Source organism: Equus caballus, chromosome 9 (genome assembly GCF_041296265.1).
Source record: "Equus caballus isolate H_3958 breed thoroughbred chromosome 9, TB-T2T, whole genome shotgun sequence".
Lineage (NCBI taxonomy): Eukaryota > Metazoa > Chordata > Mammalia > Perissodactyla > Equidae > Equus > Equus caballus.
In genome coordinates, this window is record NC_091692.1 from 24,510,366 (window position 1) to 24,537,708 (window position 27,343).

Sequence of the window (27,343 nt, forward strand, 5' to 3'; positions counted from 1 at the left end):
AGGAAATTTTTGAATTTGTGGTATTTAGACAGGGATCTAATTACTGAAGCTAATTCAGAGCAGAATTATCGGCAAGCTTAATTTGGTGCTAAGTCAAAAGAGTTACTGACCCAGGGCTTTCTAAAATTTCCCCTCCAAGAAGCAAAATGGATTGCAGTGTTGAGGGTGTCGCTTATCACCTCAACTTCCTGAATTTAAGAGGCCTACCAAGGATGGGAAGCAAGCATGTCCTGGGAACTTGGTGTTTGTCTCCACGCCTAATAGCATTAAATCTTAGTTTTTGTTCCAAAGCAGTATTGTCAGATGGAATCAAAAGAATAATGTTTTAGTTACTAGAAAACACAAAAAAAAATGGAGATAATTTGGATGAAAGTGTTTTAGGGCCAGCATATAATGATTATAGAAATAAATTTTCTACAAGTGATCTATCATACATGAAGATGATACTTCTCACCCAATCAGTAGAACAAATATTTCACACAGAGTATTAACAACCGTTTACAGGTTAAAGGAGCATTGCAGGGAATAGAAACAATTTTTTTCTCTAGAATTTTCCTTTTTTTGATTTTGCTTTGTCCTTATTCTAGTTTTAATAAAAATTATGAAAGTATCCCCAATCAAATAGTTTATCTTCACATTTTAAGATATTAGATTATGCCTAAATTGTCTTCATTATATCCTACTGGGTGCAGCTCATTTACTAAATGTCAACTATAAAACTAGCACCTGCAGGAAGATGGCACAAAAAAATAGGATAATTTATTAATGTGAAAAATACCTTTCCATTCATAGTGAAAATGAGCCATGGCCAATTAATCTAAACTCTAATATTACTTTTGATATTACTCATAAATGATAATATCATGTTATTATGGACACATATATTAGTGAATTGAAAGTTGGCTATTTACATCTATTTAATCAATAACATAGTAACACCCTTGGGATTTGAAATTATCCTTCGTAAAGTTGAGAAAAATTGAAAGATTAAACTCTTAATCAATGAGCTTATTGACCAATTCTTGTGCAAAGATAAATATTGTGCAGTCTGTCATTTCATAATAAAATCTATTTTAAATCATTTCATTAAAATGTCCAAATCAACACAGGTATTTTCTCATACTAAATAAGGATATTAAATGGACCCAAATATTTTCTTTGTGTTTTCCTTAGGATTGGCTATCAATGGAATTCATGTAAGTGATGAATAATAGCAATCTAAAGCTCCCATCCAATAAACCGCGTTCTCACTCCCCAAGCCTGGTAAAAAGATATGGTATTACGTTTGTTATAAAATGTCGCTAAAGCTAGGGAGATTAGATTTTATACCATAGCCAAGACCACGAGTGTGCACTTGTTTATAATATCACATTATCCCATTACATAAATTCTTTCCATCTCTGTCTAATATTTAAAACAAAACCTTTGGAAAGAAAAACACATTTAAGGGTGAATAAAATATTATAACTATAAATACTTTTTGCATATACAGCTTAAGTTAAAAATTGTCTCCTCTGGAATTGTTCTAACAAATTGGTTTTAATGTTAGAATCTGAGTGTAAACTTGGCATTTGGAAATAAAATCTTATGACTGTGATTATTTTTCTCATCTCTCTGTTATAAATTTCTAAAATAGGAACCATAGGACTTATACAAGAAAACGAGTTGCTAGAAATATGACCACAGGAGAAATGTTAGTAGCTTCAGTTTATGTTGTTTCCTCTAGACATGATATTTATTCCATAATGAAAATACATTAGAGGACCTGTAATGTCATCAGAGGTAGGTAATAGTAACATCTTTATATTACTGAATACAGCTATTTGATTCTTCACATACAACTTATTTCAAATATACATATTCAGTCATCAACTACTTTAGACATCAATTTTAAAAAAAGGTGCAAAACCAAAATCAATGAAGGAGTTTGAGCATTGTTTGAGATAGTTTAAAAAGCCAAATCAATTATAACTAACATATTAAATTATATTATTCGCTGCTGTTTATCTTTAGCAAATGTTCAAAGCTCCATATAGCAAATATTGTGCTTCCTTCTTCTCTTTCCTCCTACCTTCTTTCACCCATCAGTTACCGAAAATATAAACATATTTAAATATTAGTAAAATTTTAAAAACTCTACCATATTTCTTTCACATAGCAGGTTTCAGTAAAGGTTTTAAGTGAATAAATGAATAATTAAAAATCCGTAATAAATCCCAATAATGTGCTCCTTTTATATTACATTTGTATTAGTCATTTTTTTTTAGTATGAATGATCAAGAGATTATCACAGAGTCATAGTAAAGTTAGGCTATAATTTGTAATTACCCTCCCTAATCTGGGGAAGAGTGTAAAACATAAATATTGAAAATTGAGGAAAAGAGTTAACTGTAACACTGAGTGGCATATTGCAGCCAAGAGTTTACTAAAAGATTAAATTCCACAATGTACAAGATTTCTAAGGTATAACAAGGAGGCTAATCGGTTAATCTATGTTGTGCTATGAATTCTCAGTTCTTGAACCCCTTATTCAACTGTGTTTGCCTTTAAACCTGCTTTCCTTTCCATCTTTATAGATTTAATAGTATTTCTCTTGCCTTGCCTTCACCTGTTCTATTAGAATTCTAATGTGACTTCCTATATTTAAATTGTCTCCTATGTCAGCTTACCCTGAAAAGGTCTTCTGCTGCTGCTGGGGGCCAAAGAAGTTGCTGTATTGCCAAGGCTTGGCAAGCACACCACTATGGCACCTACCGTGGTCTACCAACATTTTCCTCAAGATTATAGGTTCTTGACTATAGGTGCTGGATGATGAGGATTCTTATGTCTGTGCCAAATATAGGGATGTTAAATATCTTTAACTGATGAGGGTATTCCTGTTGCTACAGACTCACACCAATGTGCCCTCAAGCCTGTTATATAGGACATCAAGAATCCTGCCATTTGCATTAAAAGTAGCACTTCTGATCACTGCAGTATGCCTTCTCTCATTGTTCCTTGTGGGTTTTGGTAAAAATAATTAATTTTCATTTTTTCCTTGCCTGTTCATTAAATTCCCTTGCTTTATCAGTCAGGCAGGAATCCCTAAAAGCTCAATCAGAGAGTAATATGGAACAGACATCATACCAAACTTCAGAATCACTGACTTTTTCTTCTTGGACCAAACTTGATTCCCCTGGCTCCATCTTTCTTTTGGACACACTCTTATTCAGGCAGCACCACAATCTCTATAAATAGAGCCCTAGCTGACTCAGCAGATGGCTTCTTCAGACATCCTAGGGGGTCTTGAGTCGTGGAATGAACTGAGATGGCACTCAATCTAAGGTATCTATTATGTATAAAATGCTCTCCAAAACCCAAATAAAATTAAGAAATCTTTCATTGCTCCTCCATTTCATTATTAGAAATTATCATACCACTTTAACTATAAAAGTATAATTCACTAAAAACACAATTACAATTTTAAGTTATGGCTAAGCAATAATGTAGTTTAATATTGCAATTTTACTCACTTTCATTTATAATTAGTCCTATTATAACTCCCATCTCCCGCCCACAAAGCTGTTATGGCTAAAAACAAATACGGAATAATTTCTTTAGCAGGAAAGACTAATTAAAAATACTTAATTAGGTTTTGGTGAGCACTTACTTTATCAATGCAGATTTTTTGAGCTAAAACTTTTCTGTCTTTATTCTAGCCATTCATTTTCACAGTGTTTGAAAACCTAGTTGTTAATTCACATGTGAGTTTCACTTTGACAAAGGTAATGGATTTAGATAATATTTTCACCTATGATCATGCCAGACATACACTATTTCCCCTTCAGACTAACTCTTTCCTCTTCTTGTCCCTGTGTGGGTGCAGGCTGAACTACATGATTCTATTGAAGAGGTACCTTATCCAAGGTCCTCTAGCTGTGTTTAGCTAATTAGGAGCCCTGGCAGGAAATTGGGGTCAAGGAAGAGAGTAAGGTCAGGATATTTTATTCCTCTTGTTGGCTACATGTGTGATTCCTTCCTCTTGGCTAAGTCCCTAGAGTAAAGGGACTGCTTCTCTCCAGGGAGTCTTATATGCATGTCTCTCTTCTTGCGGGTTCCAGTGACGCCCCTTCTCTTGGCCCTTTGGGCTTATGGGTGGCAACAGCTTCTCTGTTTCTAGCCCTGAGTGACTGTACTACCCTTTGTAGCTCCTCTGTACTCAAGCTACATTTTGTAAAGAGCCCCTTTGTAAATGAACCTTTCTTGAATTATCTTTGGTTGAAGGTACAATGTTTTCTTATTGGGATCCTGATGAATACACTAAACTAAGGCATAAAGACTTAATACCAGATTATTAATCTTATGTTAGAACTGTAAATACCATAATTGATGAATACATCCTTGATGCACACATTAGTCTCTGTGGAGTTCTTAATCTCACAGTGTACATGTGACACTGTTGACAAAGGTTGATATTATGATGGAAGGAAATAAGATAGTCATTGGAAAAGAAACACAGTTAGGAATTTGGTTTCTTCAAACTGATTAAGTTTTTCTGGTCAGTCGTGTAAGGATAATTTATGCATCTATCTGATTGGTAACTCTGAGACAATTCAAAGTTAGATAACCACTAACATTCAAGATAGTACTTTCTTGAAGAAATCTCCAATGTCTTTACTACTTAGAAGTTTCTTGTTCCTCCTCCTGGTTATCATAACAGATATTTGGCATTGTTCCCACTTTCTGACCACAGAAATCCAATCAACTACAACATCTTACTGATTCCATCTCCTGTTCTGGAATTTACTTTCCAACTCTGCTAGAAATCTAGCTTAAGCTATGTTCATCCAGAATAAATCTCAAATTGCAAATCTGGTCACCTAATTCTCCCTAATACCACTAATAACTTCTTTGCCCTTAGGATAAAATCTAAATACCATTACTTGGATTATAAGGTCCTCCATGATTTAGTTCATACCTATATCTTAACCTCATTTCTCAAAACTTACATTTTAAGTTCTAATTCTATCAAATTTCTTTAAATTTGCCCCTTTGCCCATATTATGCTTTCTCTTTAATGTGTGTCTTCACATTTGTCTGCAAAAATCTTCCCACACCTGGCCCCAGTGCTCTATACTACCCTTGCAAAATCCTGAAATATCTTGCCATGTTAGGAGGAATTTAGTAGGAAGTCACTGAATACCTAATAATGGTGTACGCTATAAGGATTTTTATTGCTTACTAGATTATCCTGACGGAAACATTTCCAGTTTGGGTTTCTGCCTCAACCAAGAACCCCCTGCTCTTTCTATCTTTCACATCATCAGCATAGTATCTTCTATCCTGAAATTTGTTGCCTTGTGTTCACATGTTACGTGCTCTAGTTCCTGACATTGAAACAATGACCAATCACATTCAAAAGCAGGAAGGACAGCACGAGAAAGAGAACACTCTCTGTTCATCTCATGTCCCTTTCTAATATCAGGGAGAAACATTTTCCTAAGTCTTCAGCTGCCTTTCTCTTGTAGCAAGTTGACCAGAACTTGATATTTTGCCCACCCTTAAACCAATCATTTGCATAAGGTTGCTGTGATTGGCTCATATTAACCATGATTCACCCTCGAGGACTAAGCACAGTTAGGCCTGAATCAACAAGGGGTTCTTTAACAAGGAAGAAGAAATGCCTGCGAGAAAGCAACCAATGATGTCTGCTGAACAATGCGTTCATCTCTGCAGCCCTCCTGCTGATGCAGTATTCCTCCCTGTGCTCCCCATCCCCTCAGCCTCCTTCGACTCACACTTTATACTCTAGTTATACTGAACTTCTTTTAGTTTCTAGAATATTCCATGTGCTCTCAGCATCCATGCTTTTCTGTGCCCTAGAACAGTCTCCTTTTGCCCAGCTAATGTCTATTAATCTTTCAGGTCTCAGCTACAACATTGTTTGTTTGGTCATGACGTTGTCTGCACACAAATCAAGTGAAGTGACCCTCCTTGTAACTAGTAATTCCCCCAATCACAGATCTTGCTAGAATACATTGTCTGTGTAAATACTTAGACATAACTGACAAGTCTTCCTTCCTCGTCATACTTCCTTTGAGCCAGTGATTCCCTTCCTGTTTGTTGTAAGGAGTTTGTCTCAGAGAAGGGATGTTAGAGCAGAGAAAAGTCTTTTGAATTTCGAGAGCTGAGGCCCAAGGGAACTGAGAAGACAGAGAGATGGAGGAAGACTTCTGGTCGCTCCCTACTCCAGTCAAGAAACGATTCCCTGGATGGGATGGGAGGAGAGCTGCAGGGGAAGCCAGAGAGGATATGTGCTGATATGTGTTCCTGCACATGGAATTATGAGCTCCAGTGGCAGAGGGGACAACAGACACTTCCTGTGGATCTGAGAGAAGAGAGAACTTGCCTGGCAGAACTGGGAGAGATGACAAGGCCTCAGTTTTCTCACACGTGGGCGTGGGAGTAGAGGAGTAGAAATGCCTGTATGATGTACCTAGGCAGAGGGCCCTGGATGTCCTCACAGAGTGAGAGGATTTAAGTGACACGATGCCCTGGGAAAAGCAAGGAGAGTAGTAGGGAGTTGATGCTAAAGTGAGTAAATGTCTATCAACTAATATAGTGGGGACATAAAAGAGAAATTAATTTATTATGGAAAAAAATTATACTTCTTACTTATTGAAATTCCTTCCTACAGTGTCTGAGCACCTGTCCAAGTCCTAGGGTCCTTGGGCGCGGGCCTGTGCCTCTGGTGGTTATGTCGTAAAACCAGAACTCGGCACAGCACATGGCAGACAAATAATCGGAAAGTATCGGGTGAATTAATCAGCAATAAGATAGCATGAGAGGGGAGTACACTTTGTAATACTTTATAGAGATCAGGAGGATTGGATGGAAACAAATAAAACTATGGATTAAATCTCCATTTCGTTTAGAAACAATATTCAGATTCTTGCCGCTGTAATTAATGTTATATCAAAATACCTCAGAGGAAAAAAGTCACTTAAACATCAAATTTGTCTGTGTATTTCTACATATTCTTGCTTCATGTGTCAAAGCGTATGCAGAACTTCTTCAGAAACCCAAGATACATGTATTATGATGGGTGTTTCACACACAAGATAAGCTTTTATGCAGATATATATCTGTATGTATTTTACAAATGTCTATGTAATATTGGAAATGAGACACTTACACTGTATCCACTCATTCTTTACAGAATTTTTGGCCAGAGAAATATAATAATTTGAGTAGAAGATTAAACTCTGCCTGAAATACCATCACGTGTCCAATAAAAATTGAGCAAATTGCACAGTTTGAAAAGAGGTGAATGTTACAGAAAACCAGCAACCTAATAACTAAGAGTATGCAGGATTCCAATAAAATAATTCCTTGTTATAATCATTACATACCTAGCTCTGTGATTACTCTTTCTTTACCTTTTACATGGGGGAGAAAGAAAATTATAACTTCTTGTTCAAAGTTTTCAGAAATAAAAATAACCCAGCAGCTTCAAACAAACTTGTTTCCAACCTGAAAACATTGTATATTTATATTGTTCTTCACAAAATGAAGAAAGATAACTCAGAAATAGAGGAGGAAAAGCAAACAAATAAAAGAGGGGAAGTAATCACACAACGCATTACAACTTCCCATCCAATGGTAGATTATCGTGGGAGAGCCAGCTGGTGAAATTATTGGTCCTTCACTGTTTCTCTGCTTCTTTCAAATTTGGTTTGAGCCTCTAGGGAAATGAGTTTGAATGTCTCATCTCATTCTCAGAAGCAACAAATCTCAAGAAAAAAAAAATCAGTTCACTTCTCGAAGGGAATTTGCACTGAATATGAAGCTGTGAGAGGCCCACAGTGTGTTCGCGGGTTGACCCGCATCTTCCTTCAAGGTCAGGCGGGGCCTAGGTGTGTGCCCGTGTGAGTGTTTCTGAAAGAGCTAATTGGCTTCTCAGAGCCTCTGCCGTTCCACATGGATTCACGGGAGGTTTTTCCCTTCAGCTGTGCTGGCACTTGCCACTTTGGTGGTGTGCTTTCTCCAAAATAACTGCCTTCCTCAGAGAGAATTAGTGATGTTTGGCAAGATAAAATAAGATTGGGGATGGGAGATAAAGAAAGAATGCTGGAGAATGGCTAAGCGGGGATGGCCAACTTCATCTCTGCTGCCATTCAGGTCCTCTCTAAGTACTAAACATGCAAGGGGACTTCAGTAGTAGGAGATTACAAGTCTTCCTGCCATGTGTCTAGCCATATTTTAATTGTTTTATACCTGTTACTTCATTTCTGGAAAGCATCTGCATGAAATGAGATACTACTCTTCTTCCTGCCTCATTTTTCAGCTAAGGAGAAAAAGTGATTTTCCCAGTTAATGCATAGTCAAACAAGAGTGGGCTGCTTCCTCCTGGGCCAGACCTCTCTCGTGATACCATGCTGTAAGCTAATGTTGTTTACCTTGATTCATCAAAGAAGCAAAAAATACATAAGTTAAAAACCAACAATATAATACCTACTGCAAGATTTTGCAGTGTTGCTGTCCCAGTGCTAACATTCATAAAAAGAATGAGGTTGAGAGGTGTACATATGCGTTTGTTTGGAAGTTCTCTGCCCAGTTCTAGGTTCTCAGCATCAGGTTAGAATTTGGGGTGCTGCTCAGCTAGGAACTGAGGAATACCCAAGGATGGTTGTACTTCTTCTTCTTCTTTTTTTTTGGTGAGGAAGATTTTCCCTGAGCTAACATGTGTGCCAGTCTTCCTCTATTTTTTGTATGTGAGGTGCTGCCACAGCATGGCTTGATGAGCAGTGTGAAGGTCCATGCCTGGGATCTGAACCCATGAACCCAAGGCCACTGAAGCAGAGCACATGAACTTAAGCACTATGCCACCAGGCCAGCCCAAGGATGGTTGTACTTTTAATACAACTATAAAACAGAACAAAATTACTCAGTGCTAATATTTCTTTCTTCAATTACGTAACTAAATTGTGTTTGAACATTGGCTCCCACAGCCTGGGCTGCCGTCAATTATTTAAGCAAAGAAAAGCACAGAGAAACAGACTTTTGTTAAAAGAAGAAAATATTTCACTTAAATTTATGAAGTATTAACTGAGCTTTTGAAATGCATAAAATATATGAAACATTCCATCGGGCCAGTTGGATTTGAGCCTTGTCACCATGCACAATATCCTTTTGTTGCCTATAAACTATTGCTCCATCCTAATAAGGAAATTACTCTGGGTATAATGGTATGGGTTTTTTGCTCTTAGTAATGAGTATATTAGTCTGATACAAAGAAAAAACTGTTTTATATTCTATTTCTGGCATGAGGTTATAAACAAGTACTCCAGTACAACTTAGAAGGTAAAGAACTTAGCAAAACTCCTGTGTTTTGGAATGCTCAACCGTTCTGAGTCATTACATCCCATCGAACTTTTGCAGATCAGCATCAGCAGCATATTTTAGACTGATAGCATATTTCATCAGGGTAAATCCACTCAGCCAATGCTGACCTTGAGTCACCCCCAAGACTTTTGCTTCCTCTCTATGCCTGATAAGTCCTGGCAAGAAGGTTGTGAAAAGTGTCAGATGGGCCACTGCCCTCTGGAAGCTCTCCACTCCCTGTTAGCCCTGGTATCCTCTGACCAAAATATCTTTCAAGTCATTACAATGACTCTTCGGTGGTAGTAGTTAAAGGCCTCCAGGGTCATCCATGGAAGGGGGCATTTATGATGATCTGTTCACAAATATAGAAATAATATGATGCCTAGGGTACGTGAATTTTCATTTCCCATTATCTTTGTTAATGACTCCTGTCATTATCTCAGCCTATCCAGAATGTAGCAGGCTATAAGTGAATGGGCCAATCCTGCTGGAGGATAATGGAGGCACAAATGAAACAATAATGTCAGGAATGAAGGACATGGCTACAAATGCTGTGATTAACTCTGTTGAGCACAGAGTATCTAGGCACCTTGATGTGACAGTCCACTCATAGGGGAGGTCTTTCTGCAATGAGGAAAGTGCTTTCTGAAAAGAACAGCTTCTATTTGTTCTAAAGGTGCTCCATTCTGCCTCTTGCAGAGAAAATTCCAAAATCAGAAAGGAAGAGCTTCCTTGTGAAAGTTGCTTTAGCTGAGCTAAGGGTATGTCCTAGTCAGCTTGGGCTGGTGTAACAAAATACCATAGACTGAGTGGCTTAAACAGCAGACACTTACTTCTCACAGTTCTGGAGGCTGGAAGTCCAAGATCAAGGTGCCGGCAGATTCAATTCTTGGTGAAGGCTCTCTTCTGGCTTGCATCTGCCATCTCTGTTTGTGCTCACATGACCTCTTTGTGCATGGGTGGGAAAAGAAAGAGAGAGAGAGCACTCTCCTGTCTCACCCTCTTCTTATAAGGCTCCAGAAGAAGGCATTATCTTGGGGACTCCACCTTCATTACTTCATCGAAACCAAATTCTCTACCAAAGTCCCTTCTCCAAAAACCACTGGGGATTAGAGCTGTAACATGAATCTTCTGAGGACGTGATTCAGTCCATAACAGGTGTGATGAGCTTTGTTTCACAGATGGACCTTCTCCGCCCCACATGCCTTATTTCAGCTACAGCACTTCCCACTTTCCACTGACACATTTCATTCCACTTAGCCAGGCCCTGGGATTCTGGGTAGCTATAAAAAGCAAGAGGTTTATAGATTTCTGTTAAGTTGATGTTACTAGCCCTCTTTCTGAATAGTTTAGGGCTAATTTTTTGCCCTATCACAGGGAGCAAACTGTACTAGTGATTGCATATTCCATTTCATAGAATGCAAGGACTCTGATCAGATTGTTGGAATCAGGTGAGCATGGGCACTGAAAGATCTTTAAAATTGCACATGACAGTTTGATAATTTGGTAAGGACAAGTTTTTTGATGATGACAGATGGCTTCACATCCCAAGAGATGAATTATCACTTTATTTGCAAATATTAGATTCATAATTGTCAACATGGTAGGATGAATCATATTACTTGGGTTTTCAACTCATCACAATAAGTAGAAGAAAAAGCAAATGTTATTGACTTTTACATCACTAGAAAAATCATGCACCAAAAAACATGTGCTAAGCAACTTGTCCACCTAGACCCAGGCTTTATAACTCTCTGTGTAGAGTATCTAACTTTTATTCAATTCCTTGGCTTTAAAACTTTGTGATGTATTGGAATTGGACAGAAACAAGCATCCATGTTCGAGTCCTGGTTTTGCCCTGATACACTGACTCCATGACCTTGGAGGTGGGCTGTTTAGACTACCCTTCAGGGGAATCTGATGCGAGGAGGCCTTTTGGTGCACAGCCTCCAGCTGCTGCACCTTCAGATCCACCTCACTGTTCATGCCAAGGCCACATTTGCTTCAGGCTGCTCCCACTAAATGAGTGAGCACAGTGGGGCTCGTAGACTTGGCCATGTTGTCCCATTGGGGGACTCCTCAGACCAGCAATCTTTACTCTGCGTCTCCACGTCATCAGCCTGGCCAAGAATGTCTTGGAGTTACTCTTGCAGTTTGGAACTCTTCTTACCTAAACCTTCTTCCATCTCTTTCTCTTTTCACAGGTGTCAGACCTGCATCGTAACTAGAAGACTCTGCCCATCTATTCCTGCTCCCCTTCCCTTTTATCCTCCATGTGTTCTCCCCTCAATGAGCCTCTAGCACATCTAATTCTGTCTTGAGGTCGGCTTCTCAGAGAACCTGAACTGATTGCACTCCCCCAGGTACCATTGGCTGAGCTCTCTTGTTGACTCTGCTCCACATCTCACTGAGTTCTTTTGTTCGTCTCTCAGGGCTTCTTGAGACCAAGGACTCTGGATACTGTCTTAGTCTGCTCAAGCTGCAATAAGAAAATACCACAGACTGGGGGCTTAAACAACAGACATTTGTTTTCTCACAGTTCTGGAGGCTGAAAGTTCAGAATCAAGATGTCAGCAGAATTGGTTTCTGGTGAGACCGCTCTCCTTATGTTGCAGATGTTGCCTTTTCACTGTGTCCTCACAGGGCATTTTCTCTGTGCATGCATGCAGCGAGAGAGTTCTGGTAGCTCTTCCTCTTCTTATAAGGATATCAGTCCTGTCAGATTAGGGCCCACCCTATGACCTCATTTAACTTTACCTCCTTAAAAGCCCTATCTCCAAATACAGTCCCATTGGGGATTAGGGCTTCAACATATGAATTTTGAGGGGGATATAACTCAGTTCATAACAAGTAGGCATCACATATTAGAGGTTGCCATATTAACTGAATTGAAATGAACCACATGACCTTGGACAGGGCATTTCACCTCTCTTGGCCTCCTTAAAATAATAGGACCCAATTGGATAAAAAATCTAGAAGCACTGAAAAGAAATGCCCTTCCACAATTCAAATTCTCAGAAGAGACCAGTAGTGTGGTTACACAATTTTCTCCTTTTAAGCAGAGCTGAGAATGGAGAAACCAAATGAACAGAGATCTTCCAGTTTTGGAAGGCCACCCCCTTTTTGTCACAATGGAACAGAGCTTTTTTGTTTCTTGAATTCTCTCCAGTGTGTTGCCTTGCACAGTTTTTGTTGTTGTGCACTGGACTATTAAAAGCCAGTTGTGTATGTGCTTTTTTAAATTAAAAAAGTTGCCTGTCCAATTACACGAAACAATACAAATAGGTGCTCAAAGGCAAACGAATGTTAAAAATCTGCGCAGGTGTCAGATTTACCTGGCTTCTAATGCCATGCTTTTTCTGAGATTGTGGGCAGCACAATATGTGTTCAGCGTGAAGTAGGTACTCTGTGAGTGGTTGCTTAATGAATAAAAACTGAATGGTGAATGAATTACAGTGAGAGCTATTATATTTTAGATGAAAAACAAAAGTGACTCAGGACGTTTGATGTAGGACTAACTGTCACAATGTTTAATACATACACATTGATTACTCTTCAATTTTTATTGCGATTAGATGATGTCTTTATCTATTGTCAGTTTAATTTCATGCCTTTGCCTAGATTTTTTAACTCCATGAATACTAAAAAAATTATTAAGCAATTAGGAACAGTTCTTTTGTGGTGCAAATGATCTATTTAGCCATCTTGCTACTCATTCCTATACACAGTCCTTAGAATACAAAATCTCAATAAAGGATCCCATTAATTAATGTAACATCCAAATAATTACAGTCTTTTTGTTTCTAGTAATATATACTCTATGTGTTCAGAGAATTAGAGAATTTAATAGCTACAAGGAGTATCTTGAAATGAATAATGAAAATAAAATGTTCTTTTTCTCAGATCTGAATATTTTTCTTATTAACATCTCAATTGCTTATATTAAGACAGAAATCAAGACTGGGTAAAAGGGAATATGATATAGTTTTCAACACAACTCAGTACACTGTTGAGAGTGGGCTCCATTTCTTTTCATGTGGGAGACGAATCACAGAAAACAGTTTAGGTAAAGAAAGACTCAGACAGCACCCTTCTCATAAAATGGCATTCAAAGACAGCTGATGATTCAGATAAAGGAGCATCCTTAGGCGGCTGTGAGGAATCGCCCCCAAAATTCCCCCTTTTCACTGGAAGCACTGTGGAAAGCTTTCTCTAGTAGGAGTAATGCCAAGAGAAAGAGAGTAAATGAAACTATCTCTAATGTGTTTTGGTATTGTAAACATACATGCATTATATTCAAACACTCAGGGTAACTTACTTACTGCACCAGCCAATTAGATCATCTCCAATCACATGTGGAAAGAGCTCAGGCTAATCTAATAGGTTCAGGGATGCTCCATTTATTTCTGTGTGTCTGATGCCTTTATAATATTACAAACTGATCGGTAAACATGTTCTCCAGCGAGGAGAGTGCCTGCTCTTAGAAACAGAAGTTCAGCAGAACAGATTTTGGGGAAACAGCAATCTTATCATGATCTCAAATTTGGAATATAATTTTTTAAATCACTTTCTTGAAGTACGATTGGCATGCAAAAGGCTGTACATAATTACTGTATACAACTTGATGAGTTTGGAGATAAGTATACACCATGAAAACTATCACCACAATCTATGCCATAAATACATCCGTCACCTCCAAAAGCTTCCTCCCACCCTCTTTATTAGTTATTATTATTTTTGTTTTGTGATGAGAACACTTAACATAAGATCTATCTTCTCAGCAAACTTTTAAATGTACAATACAGCACTGTTAACTATAAGCTCTATACTGCACTGCAGATCTCTGTAACTTATTCATCTTGTATAACTGAAACTTTGAACCCTTAGACTAGTATCTCCCTGTTTCCCCCTCCCCTCAGTGCCTGGTGATCACTGCTCCATTATCTGCTTCTATGAGTTTGACTATTTAAGATTCCTCATTCAGTGGTATCAGTGTAATATTTGTCCTTCTGTGTCTGGCTTATTTCACTTAGCATTATATCCTTCAGGTTCATCCACATGGTTGCAAAGGTCAGGATTGTCTTCTTTTTTAAGGCTGAATAATATTCCATTGTACTTATATACCACATTTTCTTTATCCATTCATCCATTGATGGACATTTAGTTGCTTACATGTCTTGGCTATTGTGAGTGAACATAGGAATGCAGGTATCTCTTCACACTCCTGATTCCTTTGAATATGTACCCAGAAGTTGGATCGCTGGATCGTATGGTAGTTCTGTTTTTAATTTTTTGAAGAGCCTCCATACTGTTTTCTATAGTAGTTGCACCAATTTACATTCCCATGAACTGTGTACAAGGGTTCTCTCTTTTCCACACCCTCTTCAATACTTATCTTTTGTTTTTTTGATAATAGTCATCCTGACAGATGTGATATTTCATTGTGGTTTTGAATTGCATTTCCCCAGCAACAAAAGCAAAAATTGACTATGACATCAAACTAAAAAGCTCTGCAGAGCAAAAGAAACAATCAGCAAAATGGAAAAGCAACCTACAGAAAGGCAGAAAATAATTGTAAACCATATATTTGATAAAGGGTTAATATCTAAAATATATAATGAACACTTAGAATTCAGTAGCAAACCCACAAATAACGCAATGTAAAAATGGGCAAAGAAACTGAATAGGTAACTCTCCAAAGATGACTTACAAATGGTCAACAGGTATATGACAAGGTGCTTAACATGATTAATCATCAGGGAAACGGAATTTTTAAACACTCTCTGAATAAGAATACTGCTTCTCCCTAGAAAGTATAACACTAGTTTATTACCTAACTAAAAAATGTAGGCTTTGTTTTTCAGGTTTCATTGAATTTTTCTAACCAGTTGAGAATTTTTCTATATAATTCTTAAGGAAAATGGGAACATGGTTGTGAATAGGCAAAAAAAGAAAGTTTTAGATTTTCTAACTTCAGCCAACAGTTGTAGGTGTTCTGCTCAGGACTCCTGGCTCTCTGGATGCTGTGAGATCTCTTTAGGGAGGGTTGAGGGGTTGATGTGAGAAGGAGACCCTCCCTTAAGAACGTTTTCAATGGCCAGTATCTGTGGCCCTTGGGAGGCCTTCCTCAGGCGACTGTACCCACTCAGGGGCAGAATTGAAAGTTAATCACCAGTCAGTCTCTTGGTAGAGTAAAACTCACATTTTGACTCTTTGTCAATGCCACTTGTCATCACTTCCTTCCCATCACTACTAGCCCTTTCTATGGTCTTGGGAAAAAGCCCTAGAAACTAAAGAAACCCATATGGAGAGCCTAGTTTTCCAGATCATGCTCTTTCTCTTTAAGTAGATAGCATAAGGGATTGTGCAGAGCTATTAGTTGGGCTGTAAATCAACTAGAAAACTCAATTTCTAGTTTCATGAATCCGGCCTTTTCATTTGCTTTACATTTAAGAGAGAAAATCACCACCTAAATATAAGTCTTAGACTTGTGGTCATCTGTTTTTACAATATATTGTATTTGACAAAATACTTAGTAATATTTGTTAAGAAATTAAACATTGCATAAAATGGAAAGAATATTCTTATTATTTTGGCAGGACTAAATTTCTTTTTTTTAAAACTCTTTTTAGTTAGATTATAGAATTTTTAAAGGTCTATTTAGAAGCAATAGATTTCCTAGGCAGGTGCGTGGAGTAGATGCCACTTGAAGGTCCTTCTAATACACCAGCACCAGGGCGGGGAATAGAAAGGATGCCCACATAGTAAAGTTCATAATGAGACTGGGCAATTGCTTAAATGTGTTCATTCAGAAAACAATAATACTCTGAAATGAAATAGTACATTATTCATTAAACTCAGAATCTCACTTCAACAAAGATCTGGAGCGAGAAACAAAAAGTTGCAAGGCCGAAAAAGTAGGACATTACTTTTTTTAATTTGTAAAGATATAAACCTCTATAAACAAAGTCAAATGTCAGGAGCAATAACGAATAAATTTGTGTTGTTTAGGACAGTAAAAATTATTATAATATACAGCTCATAAAATATTTGTCCCACATTGTATTCAAAACACCTCAGTAACAAGGAGATATCATAAAGATGTCTCCTGACTAACGTTAGCTAATAGGTAAGCCTCAATGAAATGTGCACACAAAGTGGAACAAACTTTGCAATTACATAACAATAATAATAGTATGAATTAGCATAATGATCTTTATTCTTCAAAGTGACTCATCCAAGGTAATAGGAGGCAAAAACTGGTCCAGGACAAGGACACACTCCCTGATATATCTATTTGAAAAAGTTTTTATAAGTTCAAACAAAATAAATATTAAAATACTTTCATAAGTAAAAGAAAAAAGAGAGAGAAATACAAGCTAATTTAAAGAATAGTAATAACTGCAGTAATAATAGCAAAATAAGTTCTTTTTTTTGAATTTTTTTTAAAGATTTAATTTTTTTCCTTTTTTCTCCCCAAAAACCCCCGGTACATAGTTATATATTCTTCGTTGTGGGTCCTTCTAGTTGTGGCATGTGGGACACTGCCTCAGCATGGTTTGATGAGCAGTGCCATGTCTGTGCCCATGATTCGAACCAATGAAACACTGGGCTGTCTGCAGCGGAGTGCGTGAACTTAACCACTCGGCCATGGGGCCAGGCCCCAAAATAAGTTCTTTTAAATTCTATCTTAATGTGCTTTTCCACACAACATTGTTCCAAATGTTTCCCATACATTATCACTAAAAGATAAAACCAGAATAGTCATAAGATGAAAGGGATAGAAGTGACCTCAGAAGTTATTAAATATTAGATCCTATGTGATGTATTATGCTTCTTTCATTACATAAATATTTCATTAATTCTCTTGCAAATTAAACAATTGTATTCACTGTAATTATATGCCAGGAATTAACACTGGGTCTAAGCCCTTAGGATCAAAGATGAATGTCTTTTGAGAAGTCCTGGACAAGTAGAAAAGACATACGTAAATAACATACTCACCATATAATGACATTCATGCCAAAAAAAAAAAAAAGAAAACAAAAAGGAAAAGAACACCAACAGAGAGAGAGTGTGAGAAAGAGGAGAGGGAGGTCATGTAGTATGGTTGACTGGAAGGTAGGGCATGGTTGGGATTAGGGTGTGATGAGGCTGTAAAGGAAGGAATGCTCAGATCATGAAGGTTTTGAAGGGTTTTGGTCATGAAGGTATGTTATACAAAGTTTTTTGGTTTTTCCCCACAAAGATGTTAATAAAGGATTTTAAGAAAGGAAGCAAGTATATCATATTTAAGAATAGAAAACTCACTCTATTGTGAAGAATGATTGCTAGGGGGAGAGAAAACAGAGATGTGGAAAACTCAGTCATACTATTTTACTAACCCAGGAGTGAAAGGATGAGAGCCTGCACAAGGGCATTCACGTTTGGGGTGAAAACAAAGGCACAATATAGGATGCAGTGAAAGCAGTGCTTAGAGGAAAGTTTATAGTACTGAATGCATATATTAGAAATGAAAAAAGATCTAAAATCCATCTAAGTTTCCACCTAGGAAACTAGAAAAAGAAGAGAAAATTAAATCCAAAGTAAGCAGAGGAAAAAAATGGTAAGAATTATAGCAAGAGTTAATAAAATTGACAAAGAAAATCAATGAAACTCAAAGCTGGCTTTTTGAAAAGATCAATAAAATTGATAAACCTCTAGCCAGGCTAACTAAGAAAAAAACAGAGAGGACACAAATTATTAATAGCAGAAATGAAAGAGGGGACATCACTACAGATCTCATAAAAATTAAAAGCATAATAAAGGAATACTATGAACAACTCTATATCTACAAATTTGATAACCTATATGAGATGGGCCAGTTTCTGTTTTTTTTTTGACAAAAGCTACCACCTTTTTTTTTTTTAGAAGAATGCTGTTCTTTTTTTTTTTTTTTAAAGATTGGTGTCCCAGCTAACAAGTGTTGCCAAACTTTCTTCTCCTTCTCCTTCTTCTTCTTCTCCTCCTCCTCCCCAAAGCCACCCAGTCCATAGTTGTATATTCCAGTTGTAGGTCCTTCTAGTTGTGGCATGTGGGGCGCCGCCTCAGCATGGTTTGAGGAGTGAAGCCATGTCCATGCCCAGCATCCGAACCAGTGAAACCCTGGGCCACTGAAGCAGAGCATGCAAAGGTAACCAGTTCGCCATGGGGCTGGCCTCAGAACCAATTTCTTGAGAGACACAGTCTGCCAGACTCACACAAGAAGAAATAGATGATCTGAATAGGCCTATATCTATTAAAGAAATTTAATTGATAATTACTAACCTTCCAACCCAGAACCCACCAGTTCCAGATGGGTTCACTGGTGAATTCTAGCAAAGATTTAAGGAAACAATTACACCAATTCTCTGGAATTGCTTTCAGAGGATAGAAGCAGAGGTAATACTTCTAATTCATTTTATGAGTCCAGCATTATCCTAATACCAAACCCAGACAAATGCATTACAGGAAAACTACAGACCAACATCTTTTATGAACATAGATGCAAAGATCTTCAACAAATTATTAGCAAAGCAAATGCAAAAAATATAAAAAGAGAACTACAGGTCAATATCACTGATGAACATAGATGCAAAAATTCTAAACAAAATTTTGGCAACCAGAATTCAGCAATTCATCAAAAGAATCATACATCATGATGAGGTGGGATTCATACCAGGGACACAGGGATGGTTCAACATCTGCAAATCAATCAACGTGATACACCACATCAACAAACTGAGGAATAAAAACCACATGATCATCTCAATAGATGCAGAGAAGGCATCTGACAAGATCCAACAGTCATTTACGATAAAAACTCTGAACAAAATGGGCATAGAAGGAAACTACCTCAACATAATAAAGGCCATATATGACAAACCCATAGCCAACATCATACTCAATGGGAAAAACTGAACGCCATCCCCCTGAAAACAGGAACGAGTCAAGGATGCCCTCTATCACCACTCTTATTTAACATAGTACTGGAGGTCCTGGCCAGAGCAATCAGGCAAGAAAAAGGAATAAAAGGAATCCAAATAGGGAGGGAAGAAGTGAAACTCTCGCTGTTTGCAGATGACATGATCTTATATATAGAAAACCCCAAAGAATCCATTGGAAAACTGTTAGAAGTAATCAACAACTACAGCAAAGTTGCAGGGTATAAAATCAATTTGCATAAGTCAGTAGCATTTCCATACTCCAGTAATGAACCAACAGAAAAAGAACTCAAGAATACAATACCATTCACAATCACAACAAAAAGAATAAAATACCTTGGGGTAAATTTAACTAAGGAAGTGAAGGACCTATATAATGAAAATTACAAGGCCTTTCTGAGAGAATTTGATGACGACATAAGGAGATGGAAAGACGTTCCATGCACATGGATTGGAAGAATAAACATAGTGAAAATGTCCGTTCTACCTAAAGCAATCTACAGATTCAACGCCATCCCAATCAGAATCCCAATGACATTCTTTACAGAATTAGAACAAAGAATCCTAAAATTCATATGGGGCAACAAAAGACCCCGAATTTCTAAAGCAATCCTGAGAAAAAAGAACAAAACGGGAGGCATCACAATCCCTGACTTCGAAACATACTGCAAAGCTACAGTAATCAAAACAGCATGGTACTGGTACAAAAACAGGTGCACAGATCAATGGAACAGAATTGAAAGCCCGGAAATAAAACCACACATCTATGGACAGCTTATCTTTGACAAAGGATCTGAGGGCATACAATGGAGAAAAGAAAGTCTTTTCAACAAATGGTGCTGGGAAAACTGGAAAGCCACATGTAAAAGAATGAAAATTGACCATTCTTTTTCACCATTCACCAAATAAACTCAAAATGGATCAAAGACCTAAAGATGAGACCTGAAACCGTAAGACTTCTGGAAGAAAACGTAGGCAGTACACTCTTTGACATCAGTATTTTAAAGGATCTTTTCAGACACCATGCCTTCTCAGAGAAGGGAAACAATAGAAAGAATAAACAAATGGGACTTCATCAGATTAAAGAGCTTCTTCAAGGCAAATGAAAACAGGATTGAAACAAAAAAACAACCCACTAGCTGGGAAAAAATATTTGCAAGTCATATATCTGACAAAGGCTTAATATCCATAATATATACAGAAGTCTCGCAACTCAACAACAAAACATCAAACAACCCAATCAAAAAATGGGCTGGAGACATGAACAGACATTTCTCCAAAGAAGACATACTGATGGCCAATAGGCACATGAAAAGATGCTCATCATCACTGATCATCAGGGAAATGCAAATCAAAACTACACTAAGATATCACCTTACACCTGTTAGAATGACAAAAATATCTAAAACTAATAGCAACAAATCTTGGAGAGGTTGCGGAGATAAAGGAACCCTCATACACTGCTGGTGGGAATGCAAACTGGTGCAGCCACTATGGAAAACAGTATGGAGATTCCTCAAAAAATTAAAAATAGAACTACCATACGATTCAGCCATCCCACTCCTGGGTATTTATCCAAAGAGCTTGAAGTCAGCAATCCCAAAAGTCCTATGCACCCCAATGTTTATTGCAGCACTGTTTACAATAGCCAAGACGTGGAAGCAACCTAAGTGTCCAGCAACAGACGAATGGATAAACAAGATGTGGTACATATATACAATGGAATACTACTCAGCTGCAAAACAGAACAAAATCATTCCATTTGCAATAACATGGATGGACCTTGAGGGAATTATGTTAAGTGAAATAAGCCAGCAAGAGAAGGATAATCTGTGTATGACTCCACTCATATGAGGAATTTAAAATTATGGACTAAGAACAGTTTAGTGGATACCAGGGGAAAGGTGGGGTGGGGGGTGGGCACAAAGGGTGTAGTGGTGCACCTACAACATGACTGACAAACATTAATGTACAACTGAAATTTCACAAGATTGTAACCTATCATTAACTCAATAAAAAAAATATATAAAAAGAAGTGTACAGCTTGACCATGTGGAATTTATCCTGGCTATGCAAGGCTGGCTCAGTATTCAAAAATCAATAAATGCAATCCATCACATCAATGGTCTGAAAAAGAAAAAACAAAAACACGATTTGAGAGATATTTAGAAGGCAAGATTGACAAGCTCTGCTAGAAAATAGGATATGGAAAACGAGAAATCAAGGATGATGCTGAGCCTTCCATTTTGGATAAAAACTTTCATGACGGTTCTTATTCAAGAGACAAATACAGAATTAGAAGGCGTTTGGGATGGAAATGGTTGATAAGTTGATACTGAACTCCTGCTTTAGAATCATGTACCAAAATTCACCTACCTTTTGAATTCAAGCTTCATAAGGCATTTGAGAAAAAGCTAAATAAATCAAAGTTCCTTCCCAGATCTTATTTGATTGTCATCCCTCTCTATTTTCCTCTTAGTGAGAAGTGAAAAATAATTGTAGGTTTCAGCCAATATGTTGTTTGCAAACCCCACATATTTATAGCTCCAATCATTTATTTTGTGATTTTTTTTAAAGAATTTGATTTTTTATATCTGCCTTCTGTATACAGATTACTTGAAAAAAATGAAGGTTAATTTTTTCAAACATTATTCTCTAAATTTTTTTGTGGTAAATATAGATAACATATAATTTACTATTTAAACCATTTTAAGTGTATAATTCAGTGGCATGAAATACATTCACAAAGTTTGTGTATCTATCACCACTATCCATTTCTAGAACCTTTTCATCTTCCCAGACAGAAACTCTCTGCAACGCAATATTGTCATATTCACATACTTGAAAATTATGTACATACAATACTGTATGTAGTAGGCAGCCTCTAACGTGGCCCTTGATGATCTCCAGCTTCCGGTACTCATGCCTTTGTGGGATTCCCCTTAGCCCTGAGAGTGGGTTGAACCTAGTGATGCACTTCTAATGAATATGGCAAAGTGATGGGGTATCACTTTGAGATTCAGTACAAAAAGACTGTGCCTTCCATCTTGGGCTCCCTTTCTCATTTTCTCATTCATTCACTCTAAGGCAAGAGCCAGCTGCCATGATGTGAGCAGCCCTATAAAATAGCTCTTGCAGCATGGCAAGAAACTGAGACCCTTGGTCTGCCAAACCATGAGGAACTGAAATCTATCAAAATCCACATGAGGAAGGTTGGAAGCAGATGTTTCAGAGCACGTCAATTATTGAGAAGGCTGCAGCCCCAGCACATAGCTTGAGTGCTACCTCAAGGAAGCCCTGAGCTAGAGACACCCAGCTAAGCTGCCCTCACATTCCTCACCCACAGAAACTGTGAAAGATCAATGTTTGCTATTTTAAGCCACTAAGTTTTGGAATAATTTGTTATGTAGCGTGAGATAAATATATGGTGCTAATTTATTATGTAATTTTACATTGTAAAAAATGCACAGCAAATCAAAACAGATGAGATAAAGAGTAATTAAATATTTTATAATATTTTTACTTTAATAACTATTTTTGTTCTAACTAAAATATTAAGTAATATGATTGAATATGATCAATAACTTTTTAAAATCTCAAATTGACCTCTTGCAATAACTGTTTCTAAATTCAGTTTATTTTGACATTTGATTTTAATGACTACCATGGATGAAAAAAATAGTTCTAAAACAGATTAAAATGGAAGAATGTTATTGTTTACACTAGCAAACCATGAAATTTATTTTTCATTATAAGGTTTTTCTTTAAAGTTCTTTAAAATTTTTCCATTTTTCTTGACAAGAATCCTTGATATCAAAATATGATGATCTTAATTTTGATGTTTTAAAATAAGCTATGAAAGTTTTTCCAAATTTCTTAGGATTATACTGATTGAACATTTACTGTTCCCACATATTGTACTTGGCAATAAGTAACATAATGATGGAATTATTCCAAATGTTGATTTCAAAACATTCTTCCATTGCATTTGTTTCTTTTGAAAAGGAGTTATTTTCTCATTTATTGTAAAAATAATTTTCTTTATCTTCAGAGGCCCAATTAAATGTCTTTATTTTTAAATTACATATTTATTTGCTATTTGCTATTTATATATCGCCACTAACAAAATCATTGGAATTGGAACTCTTGTTAATGTATTAAAAAAAAGTATAGCAACTTTAAATTAACAATTCTTTTTAACACTTTTGCCATGATAAACGTGGAAAAAAAATCTCTATTTCAAAAGATGTTAATGGCCATCCCACTCTCATAAGAAAGTATTTTAAGGATTTTCTTGTATTTTAAAACTCTGGGTTTTATTAAATTAAGTGCATCGATCTTTCTATAGCACTTTAAACATCGCTTTGTTGCAATAAAGTCTCTGTGAGTAATGCTGTGAATAATTGCGCATTTGGTACTGTCTCTGTAAACTTATTCTAGAAACCTTTGAATAATATTGCTATTTTATTTTTCTCGAAGTAGTTCCTCTGCCAGTGGCTATATTTACACATTTTTCTCCTTCAAACGTTGTTTCATTAATGAAAGTTTTAGTGTTCAGACTACATTTTCTCCAGGACCTCTTTTCTTTAGTGACTTAAAACAATTACTTCTATATGCATTTCATTATTGGCAAAGATTCTAAAAAGTAATGTGATACACGCTAGAAACATCTGTACTTTTATTGAACTGTATAAAACATCTTTCCGACTGCATACTTTTTATATTTATTTTTTATAAATGTTCAGAAATGTACCATATACCTCATCCAACAATATTTACTGATTAAGGAATGTGTTTGGTTTGTAGTCATATTTTCTATTTAGTATTATAAATACTTTTACCATAGCAGAAAGAACAGTTGTTTCCCCAATGGTATGGACCTTTCTTTCCCCTCTCACTATTTATTTAAAAACAGCAACAGAGGCTTCCAAATATTTATCATTAAGTTTAGTGAAAGTTTAGTAAGTATTGGATCAAGGCTCAGATTATTTCAACCTCACTTCAAACAACAAAATTGTTGTTTTCGTGTTCTGGATACAAGTTTTAAATGTCTTATGCATAATGAGTTCCTACTATTTTCAGCTAATATCACAATGTACAACTTAGGGTGAAAGTCATACTTATTAATAGTAAATATAAATCCACATTTAAAAAATTCTTAGTGATAATTTCATAATTTGGGGGAAATTTTTTCATACAATTAGAATATAAAAATATATATTTTATATATATACATATATACACACATATTCAATTAGAATATCTATATCTATCATATATAGCATCAAATAGTATATATGTATAAAAAAATTGTCTATGTCTGAGAGAGTTCATACCAAGAGTAAAGTGTCAACTTTGCCCTTTTCTTGTGTTTCTTATGCTTGCTGGTGTTGGCGTTACTCACATTTTCCTCTGGGCTGGAAATTGTAGATTGGTGCTCAGCACCCATTCCATTTTCTACTAGACTTTCCCTTCGACTGCAGGGTCTGAAAGACGTTCCCAGGCTCCCTGGCAAGCAGGATTCTCGATATAGTTTAGGTGCTGACAACAAAGTGCACGTCAGAAGACTTATTCGGTCGAAAGGTGCTCCAAGTCATTCCGTCTTCTCCAGGTAGTGGTGGGTGCTAGGGCTCTGACAGCTGAGGGCAGTGACAATGGATGACCAAATGCCATCCTCTTACCATCACCGTCTTCTTGGGGCCGCACGCATAGGTGATCAAAGCCATTGGCAGTGATGACTGTGACCTTGATGGCAGCAGTACTTCCTGATATTCTGCATCAACAACTGAGAACTAGTGGTGGTCTCCTTGATTTTGCTTTCTAGCCCTTTCAATGGTTTTCTTGTCACCTTGTTCTCTGAATCAAGCTCATTTCTGCTTGAAATAGTTAGAATGACTTTTATTTTCCTGACTTAACCTGGAATTATTCAAAGCCACTTGTAATTTTGAGAGATTTTGTTTCGTTAAAACTAGACAAAACCAGGCCCCCGCAAACTGTAAGACATCACAAAATGCTGATGAAAAGACACACTAAGATGCACTCCTTAGGATATCTCTTGCAATGTAGGAGCTTAATTGCTTCCTTAGATTTTTAGATAAAAATGTAAATAAAAGTCTTGCTATTTTCTTCCCATATCCAATAATTATCTTGTATTCTATAGAATGAGTGCATTTCACTTTAAAAACACTAGATAATTAGGAAAAACACTTTTAATTTTCTAGCCTTTCTAAAAGTCATGATTTTTTACTTGAAATAATAGGATATTACTGTTTAGTTGATTCTTTAGTCAGAATAACAGGATGAAAACAATGTCTTCCTTCTGCTTTTCCCTTTGAGTTTCCTTTTTTTTTTTCTTTTTTAACGCGTCTTCCTTCAAATCTTATTCTTACCAAAAGTTCCACTCCCTTATTTAAAGCGTCTCTCAGACTCTTGTATCTTTTTTTTTCTTAAAGTTTGGCCCCTGAGCTCACGTCCGTTGCCAATCTTCTTTTTTTTTTTTTTCGTTTCCCCAAAGCCCCCCAGCACACAGTTGTATATCCTAGATGTAGTTCCTTCTGGCTCTGCTATGTGGGACACCGCCTCAGCATGGCTTGACGAGTGGTGCCATGTCTGCACCCAGGATCCGAACCAGTGAAACCCTGGGCTGCTGAAGCAGAGCACACGAACTTAACCACTTGGCCACAGGGCTGGCCCTGACTCTTGTATCTTCATATTAAAAAGTTCTGAAAAATGAACAGAAAATTTTAGTTCTTATTACAAAAATTATGTCAACTAACTCCTTACCTCAGTCAATGAACTAGTGTGTATAGACTATTTTCAATGTACCAGGCACTATGTCATGTGAAATGAGTGCCATGGACTGAATGTTTGTTTTCCCCCAAAATTCGTGTATTGAAGCCCCAATCCCTAAGGTGGTGATATTTGGAGATGGGACTTTTGGGAGTTAATTAAGTTTAGATGAGGTTGTGAGGTAATGTGAGCATTTGGAGAGATGGTGTCTGCCTGCAAGCCTGGAAGAGAGCTCTCAGCAGACACCTACCCTATCCCGCTTTCACCCCGATCATGGACCACTAGCCTCCAGAACTCTGAGGAAATAAAGTCCCTTTGTTTAAGCCAACCAGTCTATAGAACTTTCTTCCGGCAGCCTGGGCAGACTAAGACAATGAGGAATCCATAGAATATAAGACACGGTCCAGGGGTTCAGTGAATTTAAAATAACTAACAGCACAAACAATACAAGGTAGAATAACTAACAGTAAAAGGTAAGATAGTCCACAAATATTATAGAAATTTAGAACAGAGAGATCATTCTGGCACAAGCCAATGCAAAAAGGCATTGCAAGATAAAATTTTATTCCTAATATATTGTGTTATCATTCAGCAGATGACAAGCAGGCATAAAGCTTAAATTTATTCCACAAATGAGGGATTTTCCTTGTAAAACCCATACCCGTCTCTTATTTTTTATTTCTCTTTCTTTTACATTCTCATTTCTCTTCTGACCCTTTTGTACTCACCAACACATTTCAGCATGCCTCTGAGATGTGACTGATACTGTGATGGAAAAAAGATCCACTAAGTACAACTGTGCTTACTTTTTTATTTTAATGATGAATCTGGAAAGCTTCCCAGATGAAACATTTATTACAGTAAATGTATTCTGCTGAGGAGGAAATTGACCAGAGAAGCATCGGGCAACTACATGTATTTACAGTATGTTGACCTCTCTTCTCCCCGTTTCTGTGAAACATCTGTGAGTGATCTTGCCAACATTTTTGGCCTATGACTGGTTATTTGAAATCAGACATTTGAATTTCAGATACGTGCATTTATATTTATGTAGCCAATGAGCCATCCTCATAAGACATTTTGAAATAAAAATGCCAATTGCCTTGTTTAATGGAGATTGACTGAAAGCTAGATTTTGGTTCATTTGTTTGTTTTTTGGTTATATATTTCAATCATATTACTTTATGCAAAGACCTTAAATTTTATAAGAATAATGGTAACAGTGCATT

The 27,343-nt window shown here is 36.9% G+C and overlaps 2 long non-coding RNA genes across 4 annotated transcripts in view; one reads left to right on the forward strand and one right to left on the reverse strand.

Annotated features, from left to right (window-relative positions):
• The window catches only part of LOC111775081 (uncharacterized), a 198,561-nt gene that overhangs the window by 137,431 nt on the left and 33,787 nt on the right, over positions 1-27,343 (forward strand). The gene's annotated exons all lie outside the window — the stretch shown is intronic.
• LOC111774944 (uncharacterized) overlaps positions 22,996-27,343 on the reverse strand; it is a 188,860-nt gene continuing 184,512 nt past the window's right edge. For all 3 annotated transcript variants that reach the window (XR_002810297.2, XR_011421274.1, XR_011421269.1), the window contains one exon: positions 22,996-26,047. This is a non-coding gene — a long non-coding RNA (uncharacterized lncRNA). The remainder of the gene's footprint in view (positions 26,048-27,343) is intronic.